At 35.8% G+C, this 22,216-nt stretch overlaps 1 protein-coding gene across 7 annotated transcripts in view; it reads left to right on the forward strand.

The window, feature by feature from the left end:
- LOC306863735 (neurobeachin-like) overlaps nt 1-22,216 on the forward strand; it is a gene marked incomplete at its 3' end in the record, with an annotated part of 128,577 nt that overhangs the window by 7,805 nt on the left and 98,556 nt on the right. The window lies entirely within an intron of this gene.

Raw genomic sequence — 22,216 nt, forward strand, 5'->3', positions numbered from 1 at the left:
AGTTTTGTCCAATCAGATGCGTCCTGGAATGAGAAGACTTTTAAAATCGCTATGGCGTAACTAGAAGCTATTGCTGTAACAAAAAAAAATTGTCATTGAGTATGCCCAAATTTACTGTTTAAATGCAAATTGCTTAAGTTTGAATTGTAACATCTGTCTTTGTAAAGACCTTGAGACAGGAATTTAATTAAACCTGGCGGTTTCATTAGAGCCAAAGTGCATACAGGCAGGGTTTAGCTCCTGGCATTCGTCATCATTGACTTCAATCATTAGTTATGTAGATGGAAATGATCCATACTTTCAGTCTGACATGAAGAATGCTTTGTGAGCTATGTATAATGATAGATTGCATTCATAACAAGGTGCAAGCGCCACTCTTTTCTTGAACAGAAGTGCTTTATAAATCGTATTCAGGCACACAATTCATCACTTGGCAGTTCTGTAAAGAATTTTATGTATGCAGTAAGTCAGATAATCAGTACTGTTTTGATGTAAAATTGATCAGTCCAAGTACAAGCAGAAGGATTGCTTTTTATCGCCAGTGCATTGCTAGATAGAAATTTATTTGGGATTACCTAAATAAATATCAGAGCTCAACATGTCTGAAGTATGTGTGGTAACCCCTATACTATAATCAGCATTAAAATGCATTCACAAAAAGTTTGTTTAGGAACACACACAAAGTCATGGTTTCTGTCTGTAAAGATATGCATAGCATCACTCAGTATGCATCTGATTTGTTGGGAAGGACGATGGCTGAGCATCGACGGGTCTCACAGCTTGCTGTGTCCATATTTTATCCTCGGGCAGATGGACATAAAGCAAGGACACAGGCATTGATAAAAATCACGTTGCACTACATGACGATGCCTGATGCGCAGGTTTACTACAATATTTATTACCTTGAGCTATAACATTTTTATTGATTGTAGTTCAAAAGACTGTTGTATGTACTTCCCACGATCCCATTTTCCTTTAGGTGTGATATATGTGGTATATATATTTTATATGAACACTTTCTGTTATGAACTGTTTTTATATGAACTGTTTTCCCTCAAAACCTCACCACCATCATGCTTATTTTGACATGTTTCCTGTTAAAGCAATGTCCTGTTAGCCGCCCATGGTGAGCACGACTGGGGGCTTTTAGCACTTCCTGTCGACACCATGGTCGCTGACATTTGCATCCAACGTTTTCTCAAAAGCTGAACTATTAGTGGTGTCACAGCTCTGCACTGTAATGTTTTTGCCAAATGTGTGCTATTTCGAGATTTTGCTGTGCCTTGTTTTTTGCCTTGTTCCCATATTAATATGGAACAGATGGGATTTATCATTTTTTGTCACATTGTGCCTGGATATGACGTTATGTTAAGGGTGATTCACCAAGGATGATAACTATAACCACAAAGTTTTAATAATCATTCTAATTCAAGTCCACACCATAACTATACCGACAACGAAACTGTGGTATGATAACATTGGAATCACTTTCAGAATATTTTTTTCCAGCTGATGAATGATAAAATCAGTGAAAGAAGCATCCATCTGATCTTAAATAGCTCGCTTATAATTGGTGTGGATGTGAATGCAGTTATCGTTCTTAGTGTGAATGTGCCTTTGGGCTAGTCTCAGATTTCAGTGCAGAAAATGCTAAAAATGTCAGCAGATTTCTCCTCGGTCTGGGCTAGATACACAAACATCATCCTTACTCCTTTCCCACGGATTTCATCTTGACCTTTTGTTTGGATTTCAAATGGCTGCCATATTCCACTTGATAAGGTGGCAACTTGGGCAGTACCCCCTTTCATAAGAGCTTTTCATATTGAGAGGCTGTTATGAAAGAAGAGGGTTTAAGAAGAGAACTCTAGCGTGATTCTAGATCGGGCCAGTCTATCATTTCCCTGCCAATTTTGGAGCCAGTGTCCCATTGTGACGTGGTTCAGGCGGTGCTTCAGTGTTCTTTACGAAGCTTCATTGGCGCGACTCTTCTTTCTGCTAATGAGAGTCTCTATGAATTTAATCTGTATGCTATTTCAAAACAGATAAGTTGGTATTGTCTATCGTCAAGCTTCTCCACACTGGGAACGATTCTCTCCAGAATCCCCAATCTTTCTGGATTGTGTGCCATTATTTAGAATCTGACACTGGAGTTAGATTTTTGAGTTGGAGGCGATCATAAATTTGCTTGTGTTTGAAGGCAGCAGAACTCTAACCTCGGCGTAAGTGAAACATGTACCATATAGAGCGTATTTCAACTGAATCATTCCACGCTTCTTTGTCGCTGACAGCTGTCCATTGGAAAATAAAGTTAGTCAAATTAATCTACAACTCCATTGGTAGTTATTTAGCCTTCCTTTACTGGTTTGATGAGGTGTTTGAGGTTTAGCACCCAAATCAAAGGTGAATAAATCCGAAAGTTTTTCTGTCTGTGGAAGTTATGTATTGCAATCTATATATTATATTTGGACTGTAAGCTATAGATCAGGAAAGGTGTTTCTTCATGTGGTTCCCCTGGGAGTGTTTGCTGCAAGGTCAGAACAGATTCAGAGGCCAGACAATATGATGGTAAAGAACAGACCTGTTTGAACCTTTTTGTAGTTGAACTATTTTTTACTAAAGGCAATGTAATGGGTTAGATATGTACTCTGTGTACCACTTGGCGCCCAATTTCTTTGTGAATAATCAGAATCTCTTTTTGGCTAGACACAAGGCACAAATGTTTGGAGTAAGCTTTAAAAAAAACAATCAAAAAATAAAATGATAAACTGAATAGAATGGAATGATTGAGTAGACAGTCTTTGTCATGCCATTTCTCTGAAAATATGATAAACTCCTGCTTCTGCTGAAATGATTGAAATTGAAAATAGATTTGATGGTTTTCAGCGGCAAATCAGTTTAGTTTGGGAACAATAATAGGAAAAACAAATAGAAATGCTTATATTGTAGTGTGTTCATTGTTGTAGCTGTTCACGTTTTCATTTTTGAATTAACTGCTGTTGCGCTGTGAAAGAAACATAACAGTGTTTGGTTGTTATTTTTTGAATGTGGGAATGCGAAACTGCAATGTCACAATCAAATCTCCAGATAAGTTGGATAAAACTCTTTCTTGTCCCAGATAGTGAACAAAGTTGTCACTATTTAGCTCAGACATCCAGATTTGGCAGGAATATCATGTACTTCCACACATTACAAGCCTCTTGGAAGCTGTGATCAGCAGGTATGAGTCGGATAAACTGTTCTGCACCAAATGAGATGTTCTTGAGAAGAAAATCAGAGCTCAAAATACACTTCATATAGCTGTAAACAACTCTCAAAATTGCAGCTTTATGCTCAAAGCTGCTGTTTTTTGTTTTTTATAAAAAAAATATTGTGAATATTGATGCATTTTAATTGTATTTTCTATATATAATCTATTTTAAAATGTCATTTATTCCTGTCATGGCAAAGCTGAATTTTTACTCCAGTCTTCAGTGTCACAAGATCCTTCAGAAATAATTATAATATGCTGATTTGCTCAAGAAACATTTTTAATTACTTATAATTATGATAAAAACAGTTGTTCTTTTTTTTTTTTTTTTTTTTTTTTGTGGAAACATGATACATATTTCAGGATTCTTTGAGTAGAAAGTTGATAAGAACAGCATTTAATTAATATTATTTTTTAAAAGTCAGTAGTCTTTACTGTCACTTGATCAATTTAATGCATCCTGCCGAATAAAAGTATTATTTAAAAAAAAAAATCTTAGCTTATCATTTAGGATTGCTTATATATGAAATAAATTCTCTTTCAGCTATTGCTGTAAATTATAAAGGGACCTTCTAACTAATCGGTGAATTCAAAGGTGTCTTTTTGAATGAATTATTAAAAGGACTGTATCAAAAAGTCATTTGTTCATGAGTCAGACTACACTAGCTTGTGAATTGAACACGCTTCAACACTTCATGCCACTCTGAACATTTTGTGATTTTAATTATTGGTTTCAAGATTGTTAAAATTAATCACATTTAGTCATAAAATGTATATTTTTACCCAACTCTAATCTCAGAGCTTTACAGCATCTTAACATACCACACCCTCCTTTTCAGACACCCCACCAAAACAACAAACGCCTCTAGGATACACACATCTACCTCTCTTATTACATTAACACAAAGGCATTTGATGCAAATTGTCTCGTTTTTCTATCTCTTGTGAGTGTCTGTGTAGTTTGTGTAATATCAAAACACATCAGCACAGGCACGACTAGATGTCCATCTCCTCAGAAGCATTGCTAAAAGGTCATATTTCTTTAATTCTGTTCTTTTCAAAAAAAGAGGTTTGTTTCTCCATCAGCCTGTTCCAGACAGTAACCAGATCTATTATTGAAAAGGGCAGCAAGGAAAAAATATGTTTTTAGGTCCCTCTGTCAAACTGCTCAAAGAAAAGAGCTCACATTCATGTGTCTAGAATAGATGCTTGCGCTGCTGGTAGAGTGATTTTTCTGTTACACGCCTAACCAGTGGCACATGTACACAATAAATGACAAGCGTGTGTGTAGGGAGATGCTATCGGAGAGAGAAGCCAGGCGCTCGGGTTCATTGTGTGATCTGCACACGTATGTAGACGCTAATATGTGTCTCTGTTTGGGAACGAGACCAGGGTGAGGGGCGGTAACATGCCTGCTCTGATCATGCACACGCTCTGTCTTTCTCCTGCAAAGAGTTTCACTGATACTAGAGTCTGGGTCGGACACACACACACACACACACACACACACACACAAACACACACTGCCTTTTTATGCTGCAGACAGCCAACTGCATTCTCCACCACACTGCATGTGATGTCAGATTTGCCGATTTTTCGCTCCACCCGCCCCAACCCCCCACCGCACACACACACACACACACACACACACACACAGTACATCTTTCTTGTACTTGGTGAGAGTCATATGAAATTCATGTTGGCCTAGTTTTTTGCCTGCCCGCTGCCTGCACCCGCTAAAAGCAGCATGGTATGCTATGTGGACAGAATTAAACAGGCTCCAATGACGTTTCACCTCGGCTGGCAGTTTTGTTTTCATCTAAAGACTGGTTTATGGGGGTCTATGTGACTGTGTTAGCCTGAAAAATATTGTTATGTTAGAAAAAATATAAATGCTTTCTGCAGATGGAATCGATCTGTTTTATAAAGTGGTTCGATAAGAGGGTAGTGTATTATCTAGGTCTTTCAAACTTGAGGTAAATAGTCATCCAATACAGTACAATGCAGCTTATATTCTTTTCTGAGGTGCAATTTAGTGGATCTTGCAAGAATTTAACCCGCAATACTTTTGGGGTAATATCTAAGATAAGTGATCTACAGTGCTTATTGACAGGATTTGGAAATTGCAGGAAATTGGTCATCTTTTTACATCATTTTATGTAGTTTTTTGGGCAGGGATTATTTTTAGCTCTGCAGTTGGTAAAGGCTGTGTAATAACTTTATAAGACCAATATTATCATGACACAATCACAATTGAATCTTTTGAATATTTGAATTTGTAAAGATACAAGATAGCACCAGCAGTTTGCATAGCAGGTATTTAGAAATAAAATAAAAATTCTGTGTGATTTCTGCTGTTCTGTTGTGTTATGTGATACTTAAAAAACACATTATAATATGGAACAATCTGTATATTTTTTATGAATTGCTGCAGGAAATGAGTTAGAAATGTAGTATTTTTGGTTCACATTGCACTTCATCCTGAAGTTTATGGATATTTTGAGTAGGTTTTTGTTAAATGCCTGAATTAAGGTCTACGGTTAACAAAATAAAACATTTTACAACATAAAACCATCAGTAATAACCAACTTGTGATTTTATTTTTTACGCTTTTAAGCATCAAAGTGGTTGCTAACAAGTGACTGTAAGTATGTTTATACTCCCACTCTTGCAAACTTAAACTTTCCAACGTGTAAATTTTAAAGATTAAAAGAGTTTTGGAAGCTTAGCGATGGTGACCATAGTGTAGATGGCCTAACTTTAGTTTTTACATCTCAATGCATTCATCTTCACTATTCATAAAAGTTATGTTAATTTGTGAAGATTGTCTTGATGATGAAAACCTTTAAGAATCATAGAGTTCTTCTGGTTACAGAGTTTATTTTCTGTAATAATCCAAAGATTAATGGAAAATCCTATTGGCTTTTTGTGGAGAGAACCAAAGTGATGCTAACTTCCGGGTTGGCCTACAAAAATACATCATGAATCTGTCTTTCCCTCTTTTGTTTCCCCCTTTTTGGCCACATGCGGTGTTTCTTTTTTGTAATTCTCCCCCCTTCAGTTGGGGGAAGTTGGACCAACCCGCTAAATTCCCCTTCAGAGTTCATGCAAATCCCCTTTGACCGCCACAAGGTCTCGCAGTGGGCTCCAGCTCAGTCTGGCCTGGTGAAGAGTCTGTCCTCCAACATGCCCTCTGGCGTATTCGGCGCTCTGACTCACTCTTCGTCTGGCGTTAGATTGAAAAAGGGAGGGCAGTAGAGAGACACAGAAAGGGGAGGGTTTAGGAGAGAGAACAAGAGTGAAGAACAGAGGCAGCGGAGAAGAGGAAAAGCTTTCAGACTCTTGTTTCCAGCACCACAGTGCCATTGTGCTGCATGCTGGGGGAATAAACAGATCAAGAGGGTTACTTAGGACCCACATTATGTTGGTTCTGGTGTGGAGAGCACAGGCCTGTGGGTTGGAAGGGAAAGATAAGCCACACAAGAGGATTTGAGTCGGCTTTGTGGGCTGGAATGCTGATCTTTGACTCATTATCACTTGTTACATTTGAAGTGTCGCTACATTTGCTGGGGATTTGTGGTCATGTTTTCACCCCATTGAATGGACGATTCACAAAAAAAGTAGATTTGTTGAGTCAGTTCCTAGCACAAGCTTTATTTTGGTATTTTTACCACTGTAGGTTTTAGATAGATTTGAACCTCTGTTGCTTGACTAAACAACAGTGTCTCAGAGCACCCAGGTGCTTAGCCTCTTTGATAACTGCATTATTAACCATTAGAACTGTTATAGAAGAGAGAGAGAAAATGCGTGATCATTTTTATGCCTTTGACATTAACGCAAGACTGGTTTTCGGTTTGAATTATTCGCCGTCAACAGTGGTGAATGTCCTCTAGTGCAGATTTTCATCAGTCATGTTCTTTGATTCACCTCAAATTTATTCTGGCTTCCTGTCTTCACTCACTACAAACCAACCTAGCGTTTAATTCCACATCGATTAAGGGTAAAAAGTGTTGTTGCCACAGATACCACGGGTATCTGATCTATAGTCTTGGGTAAGTGTATTACAGAAAAATGTTATGTTCAGCTTGTTTTCTTGTTCAGAAAATGTGTAGGGCTCACATCGAGCCCATATTGCAGATCTTCAAACATTCCAGTGTGGCTCCCAAGAAGGACGATTTCTGGCAAACACATTTGGCGGAAGCACAATGTCTGACTTTGTGTCTCTTAGTGTTTAGTTTTTCATTCCAAGATTAGTATGTAAAACACAAAGATATGCCTGAAAATCTGGCCTAATGTCAAACATGCAGTTAATGGTATTTCTTTTTTTTAACATGCAGATTGGATATCAAGGTCACTTAGAGCACAGTGTTGTGGGCTAAAATTATTAATTTAAAATTAAATTATTGTTAGCTAAAACTGAAATAAGTGAAAACTGTTTGTTAATTGAAATAAAGCTGAAAAATGTGTATAAATAACTTGAACTTATTTTCAGCTAGTTGCAAAGGCAACATTTCTAATTTTAATTTAAGTATTCGATTTATTAAATCTAATAATGAATAATAATAATAATAAATTAATAGTAATAGCCAAATGGAAATAGAAAAAACAAATAAATTTAAAATTACAAAAGCACAATTCTTTCAGTTAGACTGCAAAAAATTACTAAAACTTAAAGTTGCAGTCCGTAACTTTTTTTTGGTTAAAAATGATCCAAAATCAATATTTGAGCAAGTAAATCACCAGCCAGTGTTCAAATCTATCACCTTACTTTAACCCGATTCACAACGGTTAGCTTATAATAATGTTTTCTAATTTGAGTGGTATGGGTAGGTTTTTGCGGGAGGTTCGAGCATGGCACTGCATCATTACGTCACGTCTGTAAACATAAAGAAGTTGTCCCGGCTAGTAGGCTATCGCATGTGAGGATCCTGCAGGTGCCAGATCGTTTAGCCTATCGTTCAGCAGCTAGAATAATCAAATGTATCATTTTGATGGTGGATAGTAATCCAGAAAGATTATGTGTTTATGAAACACATGTGAATGAAATTAAATTATATTCCACTTTTAAATGTGCTTCTGATTACAGATAGCCTGGCGTTACACAAGATTTGTATTTTAAAGTAAAACAGTTCGAAGGGAGCATAATTTGCTTTTTGGGTTAAAATAATATTTTAAATTAAATTATAAAATTTGAATGGTATGACAATTAGATTAGACTGTACAGAAATTGAAATCTACACGCTAATACACACTATACCCATAGTCACGTAATGCTGATGTTTTTAACATGAATAATTTGAGAACAAAGTATAACAATGATAATACTTTGCACAGTTTGATGTGATATGAGCTAACTGATCTTTAGATTAAATCACCATTGGTAGCGCGATTTATTGTAATGCTTTTTTCCTCAGTTGGTCAGAACAAACGTGGCAGACTTGTTGCTTACTTGATCAGATGGCAATATATGGTGAAAATTCTTATTTGGGTTATATATTCATAGGCTAGAATCGAACCGATATTTATTTACTGTTATAAAGTAAATAAATGACTGCGTGAAGTAAGTCCATACTTCACTTTGGTTTTTCCTCCTTTCAGTCATCTTAACAAAAAATGTTTTGAGAATTAGCAGTCTTTCATGCAGGGTTCTAGACTCATTCTTCCCACTGATCTCACTTTTGCGACTAACTTTCTCAGTTGGTCGCACGAGAACATAATTTGGGTACAATTTGTTTGTTTGTTTTTTTGTTTTAGCTACAAACTTTTTTTGTTTTAGCTACAATCAAATAGCATTTGATTAACCAATGCATGCTGATGAACTTTTATCATAGTTTATAGTTATATGGTAATGAATGTGTTCAACATTCAACTCGTTCTTTTTCATCGGTATTATTTGTGATTTAAATTTAGTGAACAGGAATTCCTTTTTTCGTGCACTTTCACTTTCAAATTTGCATCTTGGTGTCACATTTTACAAGAAAAGGTAATTGTCTGTTTTGCTTATATCTACACCTTTCACTTTTTAAGACTAAAACAAAAGATGGATTCATAGTTATTCTTAATTAAAAAGCACAACAACAATAAAACAGTACGTTGACAATGACAAACTAGCTTACATAACATTTATCAACAAAAACGAATAAGACGAGGCATGGCATAAGACACATCACATGCTGTCTTATATACAGAGTATATTACTAGGGCTGCCACTAACCACTATTTTTATTTCGATTAATCTATCGACTAATTTATTGATTAATCGATTAATCTAGACGATTAATTTCCTGCACAATTTTACTTAAGAATATTTTATTAAACCAAATGAAATCTAAATTTCTATGAAATCCTTTTTTTAAAGCAAAAGTAAAGTGCAACATAGAGTGCAAGAAGCAAGTATCTATCTAATAGTCCAAATCACTGAAATCAAAGTTCAGTATTATAGTGTAAGAATGACAACATAGCCACGTGTTCTAGTCTACTAATAATAAAATTATAATCAAAAAACACTTTTTAAAGGAGTATTTACCAGAAATATTATTTACCAGAATTTATTTAGGTGAAAAATGTAAATGTGCAGTAAAAAAAAAAAAAAAAAAAAATATATATATATTTATTTATTTATTTATTTATTTATTTATTTATTTATTTATTTATTTATTTATAATGTTAATTCACGGAATAATATTCTCTGGAATATTGGAATATAACAAGCATTGTATTTTATTGCATTTCTCAACTGGCATGCTCTAAATTATGCTGCTGACAGCGCGGTTTATATGCCTTTACACAGAACTATAGGCTACTCAAACTGCGATCGATTGCAGAGATAATAAATAATTAATTTCCATAGAGTTGTATTAATTTAGATGTTTATAAACTAAATAATGGTTATATTGTAAGTGTTAATACAATTTAGGGTGCTTCAAAAAAGTGAATCTTGTTAAAAGTTACATGCAGTGGCCGTGCTGAGCATTTCTTGAGCATCAACCCACTGAGTGAACTGCAATCGTCTTCACGAAACTAATGATGAGCATATAGACAACAGAGAGAGAATTAAATTCAATGCTTTTATTTCCAACATGCAATCATTCATAGCTGTTAATTCATGCAAAATTACGTCTTTATTGGGAGAGGACTTGACGGATTATCTACGTGACTCCGACTTCACGAGACTAATAGACCACAGAGAGAGAATTAAATTCAGCGCTTTTATTTCCAACATGCGCTCATTCATGGCTGTGTTATTTCAGGCAAAGTTATATCTTTATAGGGACAGGGCTTGACAGAGTTTCTTATTTATCATATTTCTTAGAGCCAAGTTGCATAAACTACATATCAGGCATTTATGTAATACATCTAATTTGTGCATTAATGACTGTAATATTAAATAGTTTACTAACTACAGCAAATCAAGTACCTGCACGCCGTTGTTCTTGTCTCGTCTCCCCTCAGATGCGCTGCAATTGCGATCCTGCGCGCAATTCTCAAAACACCCACAAGATGGCGGCATTTATTGGTGAATCCGATACTACAAAACCGATATCCGATTATGGAAAATGCTTAAATATTGGGAAAATATCGGTAAACCGATATATCGGTCAATCTCTACTGACAACTATACATTCACCTCAAAACATTAGATTCATCCGCTCTGGAGCCGTGCCGGAACACCGGATGATAATTCAGCAAGAAACTGCAATTCCAGGTTTTCAAACAGATGGCGACAAAGAGGCAAAAGTTACAGACTGCAGATAACTCAATTAATAAATAACCACTAGAACTGTAATGAACGAGAAAAAAATATATAATGCATTATTTCATGCTTTTCACATAAAAAATATAATGTAAAATATAAGACTGGTTTTCAGTCTGAATTATTAGCTTAATAAAAAATAGAAAAAGTGCTGTCAAATTGATTAATTGTGATTAATTGCATCCAAAGTAACAGCAACTCAAACATGTGTATATATATATATAACAGATATATGTAATATATATTTATATTCATATATAACAAATCATATATAAATATGAATATATGTGTACATATTTATGTGTACTTAAATATACACAGTATACACACACATGTATTATGTAAGCAGAAACTTTTTTTTTTGGATGTGATTAATCGCAATAAATCAATTTTACAGCAAGAAAATTACTAAAACCTAAACTAAAATTATGAAAAATATAAAAATAACAGCTCATTTAAATATTAAAAAGCTATAATGGTTCATAAATAATAACACTGTTTAGATGTTATTTTGCATGTCCAAACAAGACCTATTTATACGGTTGCCAAAGCTGTTTATTTAAACAGCAAAACATCTATTTGTTTATATTCTAAATTTAAACCCATGTTTATCTCATGCCACTGGTCAGTGAAAAGTGGAAAAACGCATGTTGCTTGCTCCAGGAAACATTGGTTTAGAGCAGTGTTTCCCAACCACTGTGCCGCGGCACACTAGGTTGTCGGATGTGCAGTGTAAAATTATCAAAAACTTCCTTATCTCTATTATATTTCGTTATTATTTTAAATCAGTGTTATTGGTCATCGTTGTGTCTGTTTGTGGGTTTTTACAAATATTTCACCAATGAAAAGCACTCAAAAGAGCTTGTGACTAAACCTCGTAACACCATTGGATCCTCAAATTGTCAGTTAAACCTCATAACCCCAGTTTGAAGGCAGACATCTTCTTTTTCACAATTTAAGGGTAAATAAAGAACAAGAGAAACTGAGCACCCATATAGCTACAATAAACTTTATGAAAACGTAATGCGATTAACTGCATTTATTAATCCATTTCTATCTTTTTTTTTTTTTTTAATGCACAGTGGCTGCGACAGAAAACGGTTGGGAAACACTGGTTTAGAGACGCAGATTTAACACTAAAAGTCTATTTAAGTTATGAAAGGCTAATATGGTGCAGTATTTATGAGTGGTATATAACTTTCTCAACTGGTGTATTGTGACCCAAAGACATTTCCTGTATATTGTTGATGCTGACTCTGAAGGTCTGGAGTTTTTTTATGTATTATAGATGTTTTGTGTGCAGATAAATATGCCGTCTACCCTGGCGAAGGTCGATAGGACAAAGTTCTTGCTTGAGCACTCCAGTCTTTGTGTATGTGAGAGAGGCTAAGAGCCTTTCAGAGCCCTCAAGTGCCCTTTTTAAAGTTGTGTAACGTCCTTTGTGTGGCGGTTACTGGTGTCTGTTTTTAATTGATGGTTAACACAATGGGCACAGCGTGATCCAGCTCACCTCATTAGTGGAAGCTAATGGCTTTTCTGGCATTAATTAATATTATATTGTTCTTTAATTTGTGTTTAATATGACATAATGCCATAAATGTATTTTCAAAGGCCACTCCTATGAATCATTCGTACTTTACATGTGTCGTTATGAATATACACATCATTTAGCTTTATACTGAAGTAGATACACTGACATTTAAGGTGAATTGAGTGATTCTGATGGTTTGGCTTTCTGAATGGGTTACGGCATGCGGTGTGCAGGATCCAGGGTCAAAGGTCAAGCCCTTGCATCATGCAGCCTTAGCAGTCTTGTGATGCTGGATTGCTCCAGCTTACCCGATTGTTGTTTTTCTCGGTAACACAAGTGGGTATTGTTTGTCAGGCCATGTGCTCAAGGCACTGCGCTGGGGAACGGAAGTTAGAAGAAAATAAATAAAAGGTCAGGAAGGTAGAAGAGGCTTAAGGTCGACCTTGACACAATAAAGACAACGTGAGAGTTTTGAGAGCATTGAGGTGTGTAGTACGGATGTACTGGTGAAAACACTATTTAAAATACGCAAATAGATTTTCCTTTGTGGCTTTGCCTGCTGTATGCACCAATGAGAGATACTTTCCTACTGAATCCCTTTTCACCGTTACATCTGAATGCGTGATAATTGCTGGTGTGCCGGTGTGGATTATGTGACTTTGAGGTGTTGAGAGATGATTGTGTGTGCTGTCAGCTGCATCCGAGTGTGGCAGTATTTCAGTTCTTATTGGTCTATTTGGTTCTTGTTAGAGTAATGCATCCCAGCGGGTGAGATTCTAGCAAAGCACTATGAGAAACATGGTAGTTTATCAGACCGGTATCAATGTGTCCCTGTGACCTCTGTGATGGCAGAGCATATTTCTTATTTTCGAGAAGCTGAAGAAGAATAAAGCTTCTCTGCTCACTCTTTCACTGCTTCAACCATCATAATATAAGACATAATTGTCAATTTAAAAACAAATTGTATGAATTACCTGTTAATAATATATCAGCATGATTTCTGAAAGATCATGTGATACTGAAGACTGGAGTAATGATACTGAAAATTCAGCTTTACATCACAGACATAAATAAAATTGTATATATATATTGATATGTGTGGGTGGGTGTTCTTTTAGAAAAAATTGCATTAATAAAATCATTGTTAAAAAATGTAATTTAACATTATTTAATATTAGTATTTAATTAAATTTATTTTTACTTTTTTTAAATGTGAAGGTTTATTAATACATTAATAATAATAATTATTATTTTTATTATTATTTACATTTGAAGTTTTTATGATTATTATCAATATCAATAATAATAATAATATTAATAATAATTATTATTATTCAAAAGAAATGTTTAGGTTGTTTTTTAAAACCTTTTGTAATGTAACATTTGTTAATTAAAAAATTCATTTCAAATGGATACAGATTTTACATGCATTTTAATATAAGTAATTGCAAACTTTATTATGTATTAGATTTACTTGACCTAAAAATGTTTATCTTGATTTAGAAATAAATTACTGGTGCAGTAGCAGAGATGCTTCACAGACATGCATTCACCAGCATTTCCTCTTTCTCTGTCCATCGTAGTCATCTTCAGAGGGGAATATTTACAGATGCTGTTTGGGTGTTGTTTATGTCCTCCTAATTTCTTTTTCCATGCTGAATGAAATTGTTTTGATATGCTTTTTTTGTGCTCCCTAACAAAACTTCCCTTTGAAATGACAGGAAGCAGCATTACAAAGCTCTTGACTCATTTGAGCTAATGTACCTGCGCTTCAGCTTTAATAGCCTGATAGCCCGCTCACCTGTTTCCATAGGAACCCGGAGATGACCTCCCACTGTGCAATAACCTTCATTTACTGTGGTTTCTGAGGCTCTGATGTTGGTTGGCTTATACTGCTGTCATACAAATATTACTTGAGTCTCAAGGTCAGGGCAGTAATGTTAATAACTGTGTGTATTCCTATATTACATGTGTGTGTGCTCGTGACACAACAAGCAAAGGAAAAAAGAACCTTGATTTTGGGTCCTACAGCTTTTGAAGTCCCAGAGTCATGGCTGGACTGATGCCAGTGTGTTTTTCATTGATCCAGAGCTGTGTGGCTGTGCCCTTGAGGTCCTTCGGCTCAGCCAGTAGGGACTCGTTCTTGCTGCTCAAAATCAGAGTGGCTTTATTGTCATTTCAACGATATACAGCATGTAGCTACACAGTAAAACAAAGCAATTTTCCTGCTGTACCACAGTGCTACATAAAAACAATACCAGACTACAAAACTGACTGTTTTTTTAACTCATGCGTTTTTAACATAAACTTGTGTGTATTTGACAGTTTAAGCGCAATAAGACATAAAAGAGAGCTTAGTTTAGTATTCAGATGCCATGTGACAGCCACTTTTTCCAAAGCGTTTGCTTTGGATGTGTGCACACAGAAAACTGTATATCAGACGTTTAAACTGATATGGCTTTAAAGCGCACGATTTCAGCGTGATAAACATAATCAAAACCAAACAGATGTTTTTTAGCAGAGTATCTGAGGTATGAGCTATAAACGAGCTATTCTGGAAAAGGGGGTGGAGAGCAGCAGCTCATTTGCATTTAAAGATACATGCACGAAAACAGCATGTTTCTGCTTCCATTCAAAATAGGCATTTTCAAAGTTATATAAAAAATGGTCTGTGGGGTCATTTGAGCTGAATCTTCATTCTGGGAACAACTGAGATGGATGCATATTACATGTTGTAAAAAGGGGCATAATAGGTATCTTTTAAATAGAAAAAACTAAATTAGGGAAACAGCAACTGCTCACCACAGTCTGTGTTACAGGCCTCTGCCAATCAGCGAGCCACTTGAATTAAAAAGCGGGATGGACTTCGCTTCCTAGAGTCCTTTTTATTAAGTGTTCCTTAAAATCCATTGTGACAGAAAATACTGCTGCATTGTAATTACTCTGCAAGTGTGCGAGTTGATACGTATTCGTTATAGCGTTATAGCGATCGTCTATTTTTGCTGTGCTGCACGCGCTGAATTAAAGTGACAGCTCTTTGTTCGCGGTAAAAATGAACATGGATTGACACCAAAATGTAGTAATTTCACAATAAATCGATATAATTAAAGTCTACTGTGTTTCACAGGCTTTTTGGCTAGGTTTAAAACAAAGAAAAGTGCACTTTTAGATGAAGAAGGCAACATATGCACTTGTCTTGTGGAGGTAGAAAAACAAAGTTCTTTAAGACCCGCGGGACTGTTTGTAATAAAGATTTAAATGTAAAAGGCACAAGAGCCGACTGTTTCTGTCAGTGGTAAGTTTTAATTTAAAATATTTGTGATAGCCTCACACAATGTGGGATATATGCTGTGTTTAAATGTGTTTTCACTTGCTTTAGCATCTTAATATACAAATCTATAGCCAAATGCATTTAATACGTTGTTTATATTAATTGAGTTTAAATGTGAATATGTCTATGATAGATTGCGTAACTGTAGCCTACTGTGATAAAAGAGGATCACAATACTGAAAAAGCACTTTCAGTATAGGCTAACAATGTTTGGATGAAAATAATAGATAAATGTTGTGTTTGTGGTAAACAGCCACGGATCAGGAGCGGACTGCAAACGCGTTCTGTGTGAAAGCACAATGAGTCTGTGCTGCTTCTGCACCGCATAAGTAACGCACACGGACTGCATACGCACTGCAGACGGGGCATGTGTGAAACAGGCGTAACAGCTCATTGTTTGCAGTAACATGGATTGACACGAAAATGTAGTAATAACACCATAAATGCATATAATTAAAGTATGTTTCGGTCAATGGTAAGTTTGTGATAACGTAAGAAAAGTAGTTTAAGGCCCGGTTTAACAGACAGGGCTTAGACTAAACCAGGATTAGACCATAGTTCAATTAGGACATTTAAGTCATTTTTATAAACATGCTTAGAATGCATGTTTATAAAATAACAGGTTTTACAATCCACTTCAGATGCAACTTCTGCAAAGATTCATTTTGATGATACTGGTTTTATTTGTGCCTAAATGTGTATTATCTGATTAAATGTAACAATTTGACTCAAAAGATGTACACTTTTAGAAAAAAATAGCTTTATTAAAGGTAAAAATCTATTTAAACTTAAATGAAAAGATTAATTAATCACTGATGTGAACTGACCACACAGAATATGAAGAAAATCAAAAATTGCAGCTGTCCACGGTAGTCAAATATCAGCACAATAACACACTCTGCAAAATATTGTCTAATTATCGTTATCGAAAAAAATCCCCAAAAATATCGAGAGATCTTTTTTTTTCAATATCGCACACCCCTAATATTAACCCCTTAGTGCAGTGCTAAAAAAAAACTTTCCGGGTCAAAAATGACTGGCCTTTTGAAAATGGCTTTTATTTCGGAAGTGATTGGTCGTAGGCACTTCAGTTCTGGAGTGAAAAAGGCATCGTTTGGCGTCATCACTGCTTCATTATAATGTAAGATGTAATTGTTGACAATAAATTAAGTTGGATCAGTTACCTATCAATAATAAATCAGCATATTAGAATGATTTATAAAAGATCATGTGGCATTGAAGACTGTAGTAATGATTCTGAAAATTCAGCATTACAACACTGGAATAAATAATATTTTACAGTACATTAAAATATAATTTTTTAAATAAAAATATTTCACAATATCATTTTTTTTTTCTGTATTTTTGATTAAAAAAAATGCAGCCTTGATGAGCATTTTTGGTGTATAAGCTCAGATCAATGAGGCCTACGACCAGTCAGTTCCAAAAAGAAATACAAAACTTGTAGTAATTAAAAGAAAACAGGTTGACAAATATGATTGAATCCAAGAATTGAGGATAATATAGCATAATGGGAGATTTACAAACAACTTTTAAAAGGCTGTTTATTTTTTATATATAAAATAGTTATATATAAAAAAAAGTTTAATATCTTATCAAATTTATAATTTATTTATGCATTTGTTTATACACACCTGCACAAAGAACGTTTTGTCTGGGTCTGTTTATGTTTACAGAAGCTACATGAAGTTCTTTTGAATAGAAAACATCCTCAAGCCGTTAGTGTTGGCTGTGTTATGTCTTTTGACGGATCTCAGTTATATTACTCACCGTAGCAACTGCAGATGAGTCAACAGAGACTGGAGGTTCACAGCTGCACCCTGACATTTGAAGCGTCAGCTTTGCTAGTCTGATGAACCGTTGTCGTCTTTTTCTTTGTTATCGTGGAAAGAAAGTGCACAGTTGAAAATGGGCCTCATCATCCCTGTCACTGCCACAAACACCATATGATGCCAGTTGTGTTCAGATAATGTGCACCCGGCTGAAAAAACCCCCCAAAAACAGGCCATACCCGCTGGAGCTGGTCAAGCTGTGTGCAAGAAAGTGCCATGCCCAGTCCACAAAGATTTTCTATGTAATTTCAGGTCCTGATAGATCAGTTTGTCACTATTTTAGAAACTAGCTGTGGAAATCTTCATCAACTTCAGCCATAATTGCTTATTTACGAGTCACCGTTCCCGGGGTTACAGAAATTTCCATGATGCTGCTTGTAGTTTGTGTTTAAGGGAACGGTAATGGACGCTTAATTCCGCAGATGGATCGCCACAGATGGAAAATTGTCAAACTTCTGCCACTCCATTCTCTTCATTGCCAAGTTCCTGTCACACCATCCTCAGCTTGTTTGCTGTGTGTGTGTGTGCTTGGTCACAAAGTGTGTCTTTGTTTACACATTTCAAATGGGCCTATCCTTGATGAAGTCCACTGGTGTTGCTGTTTTTCTCCTTTCGTGAAACTGAGCTCTTTTTCACTATTTTTAGAAAGTAATTGTTACCGCTTTCGCTCTTAGACGTTCAACAACAGAGAACAGTACAGTTCTGTTTCCCCAGGCACAGGATTTGTAGCGTGCTGGAGTGTTTGTTCCAGCGTGTAGGTGTTTTTATCTCACACGGTCTCGTTAGCCCTTAGCAATGCTCATTAGCGTCCGACAGGATTCACTATTTCCACAGGCACATTTTTCCTGAGTGGTGCTCCATGTATTGACACATGCACTGTTGCATAAAGGGTTAGACGTTCTCTGCTAATTCAGTGAGCCGAATGGGATGCACTTTAGCAGCCCACACTGTTGCATCTGTAATGACAGGTCTTCATTAATTTTGTCACATCTGTAGGCTTGAAACTGTAGGCTTGGTTTTAGAAGCAGGGAATGAATCCTCATTATATACTCACAGTGTTAATTAAAATTTATTAAATAAATATATAAATAATTAAGATTTATTTTATTGCATTTTATTTCATAAAGTTTTATTTTATTTTTATTCTATTTTTTGTATTTTATTTTATAAAAAAATATTTTAATTATGACTCAAATTATAAAATTAATTTAAAGGTAAAGTGTGTTTTTATTTTATTATATTTTATTTCATGTTTTATTGCATTTTATTGTAGTTTTTAGCAATATTTTTATTTGTATGTTTTTGTAGTTTATAATAAATATTTTAATTATGTGACTTTCAGATTATATAAGTAATTGAAAGTTTTTATTATTTTATTTTATTAATCAATAGATTTATAGAAAGTTATATACAGTGGGGGAAAAAATTATTTGATCTCCTGCTGATTTTGTACGTTTGCCCACTGACAAAGAAATTATCAGTCTATAATTTTAATGGTAAGTTTGTTTGATCACTGAGAGACAGAATAACAACAACAAAAATCCAGAAAAACACATTTTAAAAAAAGTTATAAATTGATTTGCATTTTAATGAGTCAAATAAGTATTTGACCCCTTTGCAAAACATGACTTTGCAACTTAGTACTTGATGGCAAAACCCTTGTTGGCAATCACAGAGGTCAGACGTTTCTTGTAGTTGGCCACCAGGTTTGCAGGGTTTTTGTCCCACTCCTCTTTGCAGATCTTCTCCAAGTCATTAAGGTTTTGAGGCTGATGTTTGGCAACTCGAACCTTCAGCTCCCTCCACAGATTTTCTATGGGATTAAGGTCTGGAGACTGGCTAGGCCACTCCAGGATCTTAATGTGCTTCTTCTTTGTTGCCTTGGCTGTGTGTTTTGGGTCATTGTCATGCTGGAAGACCCATCCACGACCCATTTTCAATGCCCTGGCCCTGACGGTACATGGCCCCGTCCATCGTCCCTTTGATGCGGTGCAGTTGTCCAGTCCCCTTAGCAGAAAAACCCACAAAAAAACCCCCAAAGCATAATGTTTCCACCTCCATGTTTGACGGTGGGGATGGTGTTCTTGTGGTCATAGGCAACATTCCTCCTCCACCAAACACGGCGAATTGAGTTGATGCCAAAGAGCTGGATTTTGATCTCATCTGACCACAACACTTTCACCCAGTTCTCCTCTGAATCATTCAGATGTTCATTGGCAAACTTCAGACGGGCCTGTACATTCCTTGAGCAGGGGACATTGCGGGCGCTGCAGGATTTCAGTCCTTCATGGCGTAGTGTGTTACCAATTGTTTTCTTGGTGACTATGATCCCAGCTGCCTTGAGATCATTGACAAGATCCTCCCGTGTAGTTCTGGGCTGATTCCTCACCATTCTCATGATCATTGAAACTCCACGAGGTGAGATCTTGCATGGACCCCCTGTCCGATTGAGATTGACAGTTATTTTGTGTTTCTTCCATTTGCGAATAATCACACGAACTGTTGTCACCTTCTCACCAAGCTGCTTGGCGATGGTCTTGTAGCCCAGTCCAGCCTTGTGTAGGTCTACATTCTTGTCCCTGACATCCTTGGACAGCTCTTTGGTCTTGGCCATGGTGGAGAGTTTGGAATCTGACTGATTGATTGCTTCTGTGGACAGGTGTCTTTTACACAGGTAACAAGATGAGATTAGGAGCAGTCCCTTTAAGAGAGTGCTCCTAATCTCAGCTCTTTACCTGTATAAAAGACACCTGGGAGCCAGAAATCTTGCTGATTGATAGGTGATCAAATACTTATTTCACTCATTATAATGCAAATCAATTTCTAACAGTTTTTCTGGATTTTTTCTGGTTATTCTGTCTCTCACTGTTCAAATAAACCTACCATTAAAATTATAGACTGATCATTTCTTTGTCAGTGGGCAAACGTACAAAATCAGCAGGGGATCAAATAATTTTTTTCCCCACTGTATACACTCAAAAAAAAAAAAAATGCTGGGTTAAATACAACCCAGCGCTGGGCAAAATATGGACGAACCCAGCGATTGGGTTGTTTAGACCCAGCGGTTGGGTTACTGCCCAGATGGTTGGGTTAAACATTTAACCCAACTGTTGGTTGAAAACAAACCAGCATTTGTTCTGTCCTCTATTTACCCAGTATTGGGTTGTATTTAACCCAGCATTTTTTAGAGTGTAGAATATACAGATATATTTATCAAGTTTTTTTTATTATTCATTTTACATTTTCTGTTAATCCAGTTAAATATGAAAACACAACTCTCAGCCATTTGCATAAAAACTGCATAAATTTGTTTAACTGTTTATTTCAGCATTCTGACGAGCCTTATTAACTGTTTGGGGGCGTGGCTATTTGACTGGCTGACCAATGGCAGACGTTTTAGGACATTGATATTGTTGAAATTGTGTCTTCAATGCAGCATGCACAGAATGCACACAATTTACCTTTAAAAAAATCGCAGCAGTATTTATCTACCTCAAAAACAGTGAGGATCAAAGATAAAAGTATTAAACCTTTTTTTTTTTTTGGCTTAAAGAAATATTAATTACATTTAATATTTAATATGAGTAATAGAGTCTTTACTTGACTGTGGTTCATACCAATACTCCTGCTTAACTGATTATTTATAGTTTAGAATTGTTTTGGGATCTAACGGCACTGGTACATGCAAGAATAAAATGCAGAAATACATTATGAGATGTGTAAAAGAACCTGTGAATCATTTCCTACTAGAATCTAGCTTAGTTGTCAGTCCAGTGACATATTCTTTCTTCCCCTCGGTGTGCTTGGACCCCAGCGGTTTTGGGGAGTATTTCTGTCTCTGTGGAGATCAGGCAGGAAAGGTTCCATCTTAGTTCTCTGCTGTAGGTCTGCGTACTGGAGTGAAATACAGAGAAAGAGAAAATCAGGGGGAGGATTACAGAGACGCGTGGTACAAGAGTTCTGCTGACGCTGAGAGAAGACAATTGAAGCTCTGCGTGTACTCTCAGACTCACACAGGAAAGCGCAGCTCTAAGATGCATTCATTACTGATGACTGTGTGTGTCTGTACGTGTGCAGCACGTGTGTGTGTGTGTGTGTATATTTAGCTGTGTCTGGTGGGTGTCTGATTCTGAGTCTCATTTAATGTACCATGCCTTTATTTCCTTTGTGTCTGATTCAGAGACTGATGGAGATTTCACATTTGAATGAGTCTCTCTCTCACTCTCTCTCTTATTTACTCTAAATAATGGGCACTTGAATAGGGTAGTTGAAATATAGCTGGAAAATTAAAATTTATGTTTTTTTTTTGTTTTTTTTATCAAATATATATATATATATATATATATGTATATATGTATATATGTATATATGTATATATATATGTATATGTGTATATATGTATATGTATATGTATGTGTGTGTGTGACATTTCTTTATATTTGCATAGATTTACATAAGATTTTATACTTATAAATAGTGTGTGTGTGTTTACATTTGCATA

This window comes from Barbus barbus (genome assembly GCF_936440315.1).
Source record: "Barbus barbus genome assembly, chromosome: 45".
NCBI classification, from domain to species: Eukaryota; Metazoa; Chordata; class Actinopteri; order Cypriniformes; family Cyprinidae; genus Barbus; species Barbus barbus.